The sequence below is a fragment of the Pseudopodoces humilis genome, chromosome 7 (assembly GCF_049639895.1).
Source record: "Pseudopodoces humilis isolate 2021_Gansu_Grassland_sample_001 chromosome 7, ASM4963989v1, whole genome shotgun sequence".
NCBI classification, from domain to species: Eukaryota; Metazoa; Chordata; class Aves; order Passeriformes; family Paridae; genus Pseudopodoces; species Pseudopodoces humilis.
Window position 1 is genome coordinate 2,751,639 of NC_142206.1, and position 12,893 is coordinate 2,764,531.

A 12,893-nucleotide genomic window follows, 5' to 3' on the forward strand; every position below is an offset into this window, starting at 1 on the left:
TGGGAAGCTGAGGAGGAGGCAGGTGTGCAGCTGCCATCCCCCACTCCCCACAGGGAAAACTCTGCATTCCCAGCAAAAGGAACCTCCTGGCGCGCTCCCCCGTCTCGGGGGTCTGCCTGGCCTTTTGCTGACAGCATAATTTCCTCAGGAGCTTCAGAGTCTGACATCTCTGCTCGTGGCCCTTTCTTCTGAGCAGCATTAATATCTGCTGCAGGTCTGGCAGGTGCAACGCCCGCTAATTGTGTCTGCATGGCCAGCCCTGATTCAAACGCCCCTCCAACACCTGAATTTCTACCTGGGCAAAGCACAGGCCTCCTTTTCCCCTGGAAAGAGTGCACTGCTCACCTCGTGAGCTCTTGGCCAAGGATCTCCCAGCAAGAAGAAACATAGAGTTGGGAAATCTTCCTGAGCCACAGCAGTGAGAACTCATCAGCACTCCTGATGGAGCTGAAGAGCATCTGCCAGTCTGAATTACGGCCGGTGTCACAGGCACAACCAAAGCTCTTTTGTGAGACGAGCAAGGAGACACCTACCTCAAAAAAGCCAAAAATAGTTGATCCAAACTCGACTGAAGTGGCCATCTGAGGTGGTGAAAAGCAGCACAGTGGGAATTCACAGTGACCAGACGCTGTGCCAGGCAGAGGGTGAGTCTGGGCTGAGGAGTTGCTGTGGCAGGGAGCTTCCCAGCCCTTGCAAGGCAGTGGAGCGTGCCTAACCTGGCACTGATTACTCATCCCTGGCACTCGTTACTCTGCCCCAATTCAGTTCTCAGAATTAAATAATATTTTGAGAACATGCTTTATTCATAATAAAGAAATAATGATCTAAAATAAAGAAATAACATATGATCTCCCTGTGATCTCTACCCCAACTAGCCACTTAATTAAGCTGAAATTTTAAATATAAGTAGTAGATGAAAATAACTTAATCAAGATTAGATTTGTGTCTCAGCTGGTTCTCTCTACCAGCAAATGCTGAGAGGCTTCTGAAATCCCACATTTTTCTTAGGGTCAGGAATACATGTGTTTTGATTTTAATGTTGGGAGAAGCTAAAGAATTTTAGGGAAAATTAAGAGAGAAAGCTCGGAATTTAAAATCCTAAGATTTTTTTTTTCCCCCCAAGACTTAAAATTCTGTTAATTTCTGATTAAACAAGCCAGTGTAGCTCATTTGGATTTTGAAGTAACAGGTGTTTCTAAGACCAAAAGGAATCATCTTCTGCACATGCTGACTTTGTTAAAGAGTGAGATCAGACCCAAAGTATAGCTCCTAATGTTTCTTCACTTTTTGTGGATTTGTTGTTTTTGAAGGGGAGATTGTTTTTAATAGAACCAACTTGATGTTTTAGCAAAATTAGGCTCCAGTAGTGAAACACAAGAGTGAATGACCTGTTTAGCCTTACCATACCTCCCTTCCACCTCTGTTTCAGCTGCTACCCGAGTTCCCAGGTTAGGCACAAACCCTTCACTGACATTTTTCAGAACCATACAGGGCTGGTTCCAGTTCTGGATGGCTGGGGCAGCAATATATTGGATCGAGCCATTCCTCATGTTCAAGCTCAGGCAAAACAGCCTTTTGGACAGTGGCAATCACCCACCCCAACAACCTCATGCCCTCACTGCTGCTGCTCCAAATCCTCCAGGAAAGGTTCCAAGGGTTTTGAGGTCTGTTGCAAGTCCTAAATCTGTAGCACTGAAGTGTGAAGCCCCTGCTGCAAGGTGCTAATAGATGGCACTGGGTTGCTTTTGTTTTCTGAAAATCTCCCCTTTCCTTCCTCCTTCATCAGCAGAGGAAGTGGCTGAGCATAAGCACTTATTCAACACATCTCTCGTTATTGTTGTTATTATTTTGGCAGAGGTTGGTCTGTATTCACTCCCACCTGGGTGTGGAGATACCAGCATGATGATTTGTCTTCTGAAACTGAACCAAACCCTCTGATAAATACTCGAGTTATGGGGAAGAACTTCCCTGGCCAGTCAAAAATTTTAGAGGAGCTTAACTCAGGTCAACCTATTGGCCAAGAAGGGCAAATTTCCCTTACAAATTTCTCTCCTAAACTTTTCTGATAATTTAGAAGAGACACTGGTCACTGAGGCTGTGACTGAGCAAGCAGAGCAGGACAGCAAAATCCCCCAGTGATTGTTTCCCAAAAGCTATTGTGTAACCATTCCCACACCCAAGACATACCGTTCCATCCGGACTCATGGTTTTTTCTAAGGGCGGTTTCTTTCTTCTCTAATTATTTTTTCACTAATCAAACGAAGTCATTACACAGTCACAGAGCATTAATCACCTTATGTAACTTCACAGCAGTGACACACAAAAATATAAGTAATAAAAATAATAAGGGATGATGATGCATGTGTGGAAGGAACTGCGAGGCAGAGGAGTTGCTCTGGATGTGTCACCACTTTCTCAGGTGCATCACAGAAGTATAAGGAAAGCCATCTCACCCTGAGGTTGTCTAAAACACCTGAGATGTAATCCATCTAAAATCCAGCAGAAAAGCCAGTTATGTGGTGTTGGGAATTAATTACTTTGTAGGTATAGATTTGAGAGAAAACTGAAGGAAATATATTTTAAAAAGAGATGGGCAGCTAAGCACGTGTTTGATGCCAGCATGAAGCCAACATGGCTTTCCTGCCAACAGGACTTTTCCTGTGACTCCACTGGAACATGAGAACAACCAGAAGGGCTCAGAGGAAGGCACATCCCAGCACTGGCCACAGGAACATGCATCTGTGATATTTATGTTCTCTCCTGGGCTCAGACTGGGCTTGACTCGAGAGCCTGCCTGAGTCTAATGCAATTTGTCTGTTTTCGTGCCCTCAGTAAATCTCTTTCAAGTGCTTGTCCAGTCTCTCCTTTCCAAATCCACATCATCTGCTGCCAAGGAGATCTTAGGTTGAGAAGCAGCTCTTATATTCTGCATCTTGTTTCCTTTTGGAAAAAAATATAAACACTTCTGGAGACCCACTGTGGTCAGCTGTCTAGCTGTCTGGAGACTTTCTTTGGTAATTTCTGAATGAAAAACGCTTTGAACTGCTTTGATAAAATTCCTCTTAGATGATAGGAGATATTTTTAAAAAACCCCAAAAAGTTTCTGTTAATCATTTCTTTTCAACCTTGATGTATCACCTAATTTGTATCTTTAGGTTTTACCCTTGTCTCGTGCAAGAAATATCAGTGGATGCCAGGCATGGCAGTAGCTCACAAAATGTTGGTAGCATTATGATAAAACTCAGTTTAGCAGGTGCTCTGTGTTTTAAATGACCTCCATCCTATCCCTTTTGGAATTGCCTGGCATTTGTATAAGCAGATACCACATTTTCACAAGTATGCAAAGAAGAAAAAAAACCAAACATTGTTTCAGTTCTGTAATCTGAAGTCCTTGGGGGTATTCAGTGTAGCCTGACAGTGTTATGTGCTGTCATAGGGAGGGACTCAGCACAAAATTCAGATTTGGAGCTAAACTTCCACCTGTCTCCATTTGTTATGATCCATTCTATTTTGTGCAGGTCCTTCCTCAGAAACAGACAGGATTTCAACAGGCCACTCTTAACATGGTTAAGGATGCAGAACTGAATAACCCTGTGACTCCCAAGCATTTTAGACCAAAAGCTCCTTTAGCTCCATAGCCACAGTCTGCTATTTGTGCAGACAATTGCGTTGGTGCCTCAGAGTGATGACAGAAAATAAGATTATTGAGTTGGTAGTCTGTGAAAAAGGAATAAAGTACCATTTGGACCAGAAGCTAGAAAAACACATGCATAAAACATTTTAGGTGCTGCTAGGAAATATAGCTATCTCTGTATCTATTTTTATATAAGTGAAATGAACTGTATGTAGGCCTTTCTTATGTGGTTAAACTTACCTGTGTTCCTTCTGATTTGAGGGGCATTCCACACTGACTAAGGAGTAAAATCATGGATTATTGAGACAAAAACAAGTGTCTTGTTAATTAACAACCTAGTTCTTGCCTTGAGATTGAGAAAAATGTCTTGAGTGTCAGAAAAATCCCACATATTCAAATTAATACTGGATTAGAAAACTTTCTGCTGCGTTGTTCAGTGCCTTGATTAGAGCAGAACATGTGCTTTGGTGAGATTCCTGTTTCTCTGCTCCTGTTGGGGTTCCTGTGGAATAGCTCCTAATTCTAAAAAGAAACTACAGCACTCTGAAACCACAGGAACAGCAAAAGGTGTTGCCAGCTACGGGAAATAAAAAAGGGAAGCCAGGCTGTTTTCAAATCCCTGAGAATGGGTTAATGCTGTTGCTAGGAAAAGATTTGCCCTTTTACAGATCTGAAGGGAGCTAATGTTGACAGTAAGGAGTAGAGGCCCAGCAAGGTTTTAAGTTTTTGTGTGACTTTTATTGCAGGGAAAGAAAGGGCATTGACAACAACAGCTGCCTGTAGCACAGCTTCCCCTCCTTCTTTTTACACTTGACTTCTAATATGGATTCCAGGCATGATTCAGCAAACAGAAGGAAGATTTTTACAGACATGGACTGGCAGTATTAGAAAAAAAAAATAATAAAATATGCACAGAACCAACCCTGGAATAACATAACGTGCTTTCTTTGGTACATCTAAAATTTGGATCTTAACAATTTTACTTAAGCCTCAATTTGTAAGAGTTTTGTGGGTCTCTTGCTTTAATTGCAGAGTCATTTTCTGGAAATGCAGGCTTGGTCTAATGGGGCTCATTGCTCTGGTTCAGAGAAGGTCCCAGCTCACCTCAAGCCTCAGAATGAAAAAGATAAAACCACTAAATTGCATTATCTGGAGATTCATTTTATTCTTATTTAAGGACATGGCAAGTAGAGAATGATTTTGTGATCCAGAAATGCCTGAAATGGTGCTGACAGCTGCGGTACTTCATCCCTCCTTCTTAAGTGCGTGCTCCCTTTCCAAATCTGGGACAACAGTTTTTTAGCTTGAGGAAAAGATTTTTAAAGACAACAGGAAACCTCAGGAGCTCTTCCAGCCTATCCTCATGCCCCAGGAGAAGAGCAACTTTCTAACCTGTATCTACTGGACCGAAAGGGGTGTATACACAAGCTGGTCACCTCAAGTAGGCAGCTATGAGGAATAAGGGTTGGCTGTGTATTAAGTTGAAATCACACTGGACACACATAAATACAGGAAAAGAAGAGGGAAAAAAAAGACTTCTGAGACAGGCAGCAACTTGATGAGTGTGGGAGTGATTGATTTTTTTCTGATGGCTGTGAGAGTTGGTAGTTATTGTATTTTAGCATGTGATTAGAAGAGCTAACGTTTGGGTATTGTTGAGATCTAATGGACAGTGGATAATCTTTAGCAATTTAAGTGTGAATTAAAATGATTAATGTCTCCTTTTGTTGAAATGGTGGCACAATCAGGTGAGGTGGCTGAAAAAGGGAAACTTTGCACCCATTTTTAAAAGGGAAGTAAGGAGGGCCCTGGGAAACACCAACCTGTCAGCATCAGCTGTGTGTCTGAGATCATGAAACAGATCCTCCCAGAAGCTCTGCTGAGGCACATGGACAACAGAGATCCAGGACAGCCAGCACAGCAGGTCCTGCCCAACCACCCTGGGGGCTTTCTGTGATGGAGTGACTACATCTGTGAGCAAGGGAAGAGCTACAAATGTCACCTCTCTGGACTTCTCTAAGGCCTTTCATGTGGTGCCCAAAAATCCTTTCTGCTAAATTGGGGAGAGATGGATTTGGAGGCTCTGGGGACACCTTATTTTGGCCTTCCAAGGCTTATGAGAAAGAAAGGAAAGAAGTTTTAAGCCAGGCCTGTTGGGATAACTGTTTAAACCAAAAAAGGATAGATTTAGCTAGCTAGCAGGAAGATATTTGGTACAATGAGGGTGGTGAAACACCGGTACAGATTAACCAGAGAGGTGATCACTGCCCCATTCAAGGGCAGGTTAGATGGGGCTCTAAGCAGTTTGATGTAGGTGAAGGTGTTCCTACCCATGGAAGGGGGGCTGGACTTGATGACCTTAAATGTTCCCTCCTACCCAAACCATTCTTTGATTCTATGTCACTGGTAGAAATAATTTATGCAGCTGATAAGAGCAATACTGTATTGACAGCAACCCTGTAAATTATAAATGGCAGCACAGGCTGTCATAAAGCACTTTGCAACTTTAAATCCCCAGAAGCTTGTACTGATAGTGTCCATATCTCCTCCTTCTTCTCTTCAGTAATTGAACACTACTCTTTTGTTAGAAAAAAAAATTCTATTTAAACTGGCAAGGTCAGTCCCGATATTTTTCATTACCATGTGCGTCCTTTCTTTGGGGAATCTCAAATCCACACACTTTGCTGGTTCTGGGACTGGCAAAGGAACAGTAGAGGAGTGACTGGTGGAAGCTGCAGAGTGCTGGTGTGCACAGAGCTGTGGATGTAGCTACCATTTCCACACTAAAGTTTTAATAATGCTTTCATTTCCTCTTACGATTATCAGAAATTGAGACTCATCCCTTGCGATCCCCGTGTTAATTGTGGTGGTTTATGATAATAACTTTCTTGATTATTTTGGATGATTTGAGTTCTGAGACTTTTCTCATATATATGAGTGCATCTGCATGTTTTGAGATATGAAAATTGCTCTGGTGTATTCCTGTTAAATTGCATGGTAATAACTACAACAATATCCCCCATAAATTATGACTGTGGAGACTTACCTACTTGTCCTTGCCTCAGCTAATTATATTTCAACCCCATCCACTTTCTTCATGCTGTCACTTCAAATGTTCATTTTTTGGTTCTCTTTCTCTGCAGTAGCTCTGGTGCACTCCCTGACAGCAGGGTGGGTTACAGCTACAGTGGGGACACTTGCTGGACTAAATCAACTGAAATGAAAGATATTTTAGTCTCTTGACATGCAGTAAAGGTATGGAAAGAGTTCATATTTTTCATGAATGAGTATTTCTGACACATAATTCAAGTACCCAAAGTTAGGCACGTCTGGGGACAGATTCAGTGCAGAGGAAATCCAGACAGGACTTCACCACCTTTATTTTAGGGCTGAGCTGCTGGTGTGAAGCCCAGCACGAGGACCAGGCTCTCTGGATTAAGTGTAGGGAGGAATGGGCTGCCCAGAAGGACAATCCCTAACACCTTGCCCCTCTTGAGGCATAAAACAGCTGGGAACATGAAGGGTGGGATTGTGCTCAGCTGTCCAGACCTGCACTTCCAACATGCATTGGCTTATGGTTTATGTTAAAGACCCTCAACACGAGGCCACTTTCCCCAAAAGTGACTGACAACGTTTTCAAGTCCCTCCCCAGCCTAAAAAGATCCGAACTGTTGCCCCGCCAGGAGAACAACTGAACCCAGGGAGCACCCAAACTACAGCCAGCCTTCCAGCTAAATTCCTATTTTAAAAATATTTACCTTTGAAAAGACCATTCTTCTAGAAAACATCTGGCTCCTGGATTTGTTTGGGGTGGGTAGATGTGTTCAGGAGCAGCCTTGCCTGGTAGAGCAGTGTTTTGTTGAAAGGGCAGGGCTGGCTTTGTGTCTTCTGGGGCTCCAGAGGAGCTGAGGACAGGGTGTCCCCCATCCCCATGCCCTGTGCTGCATTGTCCCAGAGGAGACCCCTTCATTTAATAGCACTCTTTTCAATTAGGGTTTTTAACCCTTGACTAAGTGCCACAGTACCAATGTGACATAAGTTAGGTAGCAAGGGAGGGAAGGTGTGTTCCTTACTGGGAATGCCTCAGATTATCCCCTACACTGCTGCCATTTACATTTTTTTTTCCTTTCTAAGGCATTTATAGCTCTCTAAAACACCCCATTTTCCCTTCCATGTCCTTCTTGCAGAAATAAAATAATTAAAACTTTTCAAGGGGATGATGATGATTTTTTTTTTGTCAAAACACTTCTCTGCTTGATAAACAAAGAGGTATTTCAGTCAGATTTAAACACACAATTTCCAAAAAATTTACAAGTTATTCTGGTGACATTGTTACTGTATTAGCCTTTCTTTTCTCTCTCTGGCTCCTCATACTGTCAGATACTATCAGAGTACCTTAGCATCTCACGCATAAAATCAATAGCAAAAGTAAAATCTCTACAGGGGTTCATACTCTCTGCCAATGCTCCCTTTCCACTGGTAAGAAAAAATTCTTGAGTCAGGGCTTTTCTCTAGATTTTGAAGAGTGAAGAGGAAAATGTTGAACAGTATTTGTGATATTTGTATCTTGTGAGTTGCACCCATAAAAAAAGGGCCCTTAGAGGTACCAGTGTCACCTGCATGAGGTGACAGGGGCTGGGGACAAGGGCATGGCTCTGCCCCACCACAGATGACCCCAAAGCGTAGCCTTCTGTGTGAACCTCATCTGACTTCCCTGAAAAGTTGCATTTCTGTTAAATTCAGCACTTCTGTTTGTTTCTTTAGCTCTCTCTCTCATCTGTCTGTCAAAAGCACTTCACAGGTTGATTTGCCTCCTCCACACCTTTTTGCCGTGTTTCTCTCCCTCAGGAGTCTCTTTTTCAGAATAAATAGATGCTATTTAGTTTCTCCTCCTATGGAAGCTCTTCCATACTTTGGAACATTCTCATGTCTCTTGTCTAAAACTTATCACTCTCTCCTTTTTTACAGTGAGAGATCAGGAGGGCAAAGAATTATCTCAGGTATGGATGCACCAAGCAATGGCATAATGATATCTGCTGCTTCTGCTATCTTTATTTTCATCTTTCTGTGTGCAGGGACACTGATGGAACCCCTCTTAATAATGTCACCAATGTCATTGTAGAGCTTTCTTTTGTATTGTCATTTGTGTTGCATTTCAGAAAGGAAGAAGTATTTTTAGTAACACATGAAGCATAAAAGCAGGTGCTGCATCTTTCAGTTTCACAATTTAACCCAAATGGCTTTCTGTGTCATTAGCTTCATGCAGCCCTGCTGAAAAGAACTATAAACTACCATCTAGGCTAGAGGTTTTTTTTCCACATAAAATTTCCAGCAGCAGCATATGTGCTTGTCATGCAGTTGGGGCTGGTCCAAGGCATGCAGAATCACACTGGATGGGATTGTGCTCCCAGGATTTTTTCAGCAAATCAAACATTGATGGACAGACCCACACATTCAATGGGTCCAGGCCAAGGGAATTTGGTGCCAGAGTAATTTAGTTCCCACCACCAACCACCTCCCACCCACAATGGATTTTCCTCTGAGAGGCCCATGCAGAGCTGATGCTCAGCTTGTTCGTGATGCTGGGCTCTGCAAAGATGTGAGCTGACACCAGCACCCATTTCACAGGCAGCTCCTCTTAACTCAGCCCTCCTTCGTGCCACCCACCCTATGCCAGCCCACATAAAATAAAATAAAACTGTAGATGCAGTTTCCAGTGGTGGCACTGATATGGATTAACCCAAATTTGGGGAATCCAAGCTTAAAGACAACAGATCCTTCAAAAACTGCAGGCAAACCACCCCTGAAAAACAAGTGTTACCGTGAATTTCCCTCTCCTTGGCTAGGGAAGCAACTCCTGGTTCTTTTATTGCTGGAACAAGCATATTTCAGCCAGATTAGAAAATCTGAGACACCTTTGTCCTGCTGATTGGCAGCTTTTGCTTCTGCAGTAGGAGCAGGATATTTCTCAGGATGCTTTGCAAGCAGTGAGCTCCGTGCTCAGCAGAACAGAGCTCACACACAACCCTTTCTCAACTGTGCCACTGCTGCTGCAAGCCTGAGGAGCTGTTCTCACTACAGCCCCCAAAATTCATGTGCTATCCCAACCCACAGCCCGTTTCCCAGTTTATTCCATGCTGCAGGACCAGTAGCCTGGTCTATGCTGTATTCCAGGAAAGGTGTGAGCAAGAGTGAAGCTTTATGAGCTGCTCTTTGCCTCAGCCATGGTGAGATGCACGTGGTGAATCAATTCAATGATCTATTTCCTTGCTTTTCCACAAGCTTCCACCAGAAAAGTGGAGCCTGTTGTGATGCTACAAGGTTTGAACTTGGGATCATTTACAATAGTCATGTTCATTCACTATTATTCTGTTGAAGCAATGTAAAAAGACAAGGCTTAATTTGTGAAATGGGCCATCTGTTCTCATACAAACTGCATAATAGAATGCACAACTATTTCAATTAATACAGTAAACCATCTTTAAGCAATACAGATGATTTTGTATAAATTTTTGACTTCAGAAGATACCATCATCCTTTCCTCTAATTGTTCTTGATTTTACCTCCTTCTCTTTTTATTTAAAGGAAAAGAATGACAACTTGTCTCACTGGGAGAGAAGTTTGCTCATAGATGGATCGGGAATAATTAGACCGAACGGTACTGCAAACTACAGCAGACAAGATATCTCCATTACAGAGAGTAATGTTGTCATTTCTTTGACCATCCTCCCATCAATCCATCCATCAACAAATTAAAGCTGGCTAAAGAGCCACTTATCTTGAGTGCTTTTTACCCCAATTGCTGTCAATCTAGGTAAATAAACATTTTCCCTAGGCAGAGTTTACATATTTAACCATGTTTCAGGAGACAGTCCCCTTGCTACTCACACACCCAGCAAACCACACAGGTTTATTGCTGTTTCCTGGCTCACCTCACCCACATATTGAAACTCCATTGAAAAAGCCATGCTCCCTCTGCCTCCCTTTGGTTTGTCTTTGAAGATGGAATGGCTGGGGAAAAGTTGCAATAAAACTTTCAGACCGAGAAACGTCTAGAAATTAACTTTATTCCCTTTTAAATCCTTGGAAAAGCCTGGTGTCCCATGCAGAATGCACAGCAATAGTGGAACAAGGGCATGAAAGAAAAATTAAAAAGCAGAGCTTTATCAGTCAGGCTGCTTTGAGGAATGTGACAATACCACTGCATCCGTCTTCCATCGTTTAAACCATGACACCACAGATTACTTCAGGGCTTCATGATGCACATAAACATGATATAAGCAGCATTTTATTTGCCATCTAATAAATATGTATGTGCCAGTGAATGCACTGTTGAAGATATTACTTCCTTCCTATTATTTATTTTTCATTTAATTGATGCACAGGGTGGCTGACACTCTGCCTGCTGCCCTGATATCAGGCAGAGGCAAAGGAACAGTGCTCTCAGGTGTTAAAGTGGTGCAGTGGTGCTGGCAACATGCACATTGGGTGATGCCCAAAAAGGCACCAATATCAGTGGGAAGCTGTGGTTTAAGAAAGAAAAAGATGGCTCCTCTGACAAGTTAGAGTCACAAATAAGTGGCACTGCCACTGAGCCCTTCCCAAAGCCAAAACGACTCCAAACATCATCTCCTCTCTTTTACCTCCTACCTAGTTGGCACTGAACACCTCACTGGCCACGGGATTCTCTCTTTGATGTGGTTAAAGCAGAAGCAAAGGAAGGTTTGACTGTCCACACAGGGCGTGTTCCAAGCACAGAAACGTCTCCTGAGACTGTAACTCTGAAGCAGCCGCTCCAGCTTCTGGTGCAGCCCTGCTCCTGGGCTGCTCCCCGAGCTCCACGTGTGCTCTCTCTTTGCTGGACACCCCCTGACACTTTGTCAAAGGCTGGGGATGGCTCAGCTGTGCTCTGAAAGTCATCAGGGCCGATGTTTTGGGAGGAGGGCTCAGTGAGAACACCTTCCCCATGGACTGCAATGGAGCAGACATGGTAAGTAAGCAGCATAACCTTTCCTTAAACCCATCTGTCTCCCTGCTGCCTGCTCTCAGGAGCTCAAGGCAGGAGCTGGCTGTAACATGGTGAAAAAAGATGTGACTTTTTCACCCTTTTAATAGACATTAAGCCATAGGTGCCTTTCTTTCCTCAGCCAAAACGACTCAGTTCTTCTGTCTAGACAAATAAGGGCAACAGGGTGAATGGATTTATATTCCTAAAAATTTAATCAAACTCTACCTCAGATTTTGTTCCTCGAACACAGCCACAAAACTGGTGTGGATCTGTTCCTGCTGAGTTCAGCAGTTGAACCTCAAGGTTCCCTGCCACCCCAGGAGCATCCACACCTGCCCTGCCCTGTGCCCCCCACCTGTGACAGGTCCTAGCACCATGTCCCAAGAGGCTGTTCCCCTGTAAAATGCCATTTTTACCATAAATATGTCCATAGGCACAGGATGGGGGTCAGATATGCAGAAGCAAAGCGGTTGTTTAGAGGTTTGGGAGTGGGTGGGTGTGCACAGAGCCAAAGGAGTTTGATTTTCCCCTCTTGACACTCCTAGGGGATGGTGACAAATGTTCCCACTGTAGCCAGCCATCCTGGGGATGCTCTCTGGCATCTGCTGCCCTCATCCTGGAGCAGAGTCAGTGCCTCACTTTGCCCAGAGTAAAACAATTCCCATCCTGAGGATCTTGGCAAGATACTCGAGGTGCCTCGTCGCACTCCCTGCCTTCCACTCACCATGAGATGCCATGGTGCTCACGCTGCCCTCCCCCTCGTTAAATCTCTGCCACGTCTCCAGCACTGATATTCTGATCAAGCTCCTCCAATTCCAGCCTGGATGGCTCCTTGCTTGTGGCCAAAGGTGGGGAAGATGGCTGATCCGATGAGGCAGGAGTGGCCTCCATCTTTTAGCGCTTGATTTCCTCATCTTAACTCTGCATAAACACCACTTCTTTGCATTTATTTATACTCAAGTTTAAGTGCCTGTGCAAATTATAGCACAGACAGCCAGAACAGAAATGAGGCATTTAAATGGTAAATAAACACTGCCTGTGCATGGTGGTGCTTTTATAAATAATATCCCCTTTTAAGCTTTATTCTCTTCCATGGAGGAACATCACTTTTCAGAACATCTGAACCCGCAAATATCACACATCAATCTCTTTATATGCTTATTTAAAGAGCATATCAAACTATTTCTGCAAGCAAAAAGACTAAATTATCCATGAATTCCAGATAACCGTCCTTAACCCAGAAAATGTCAA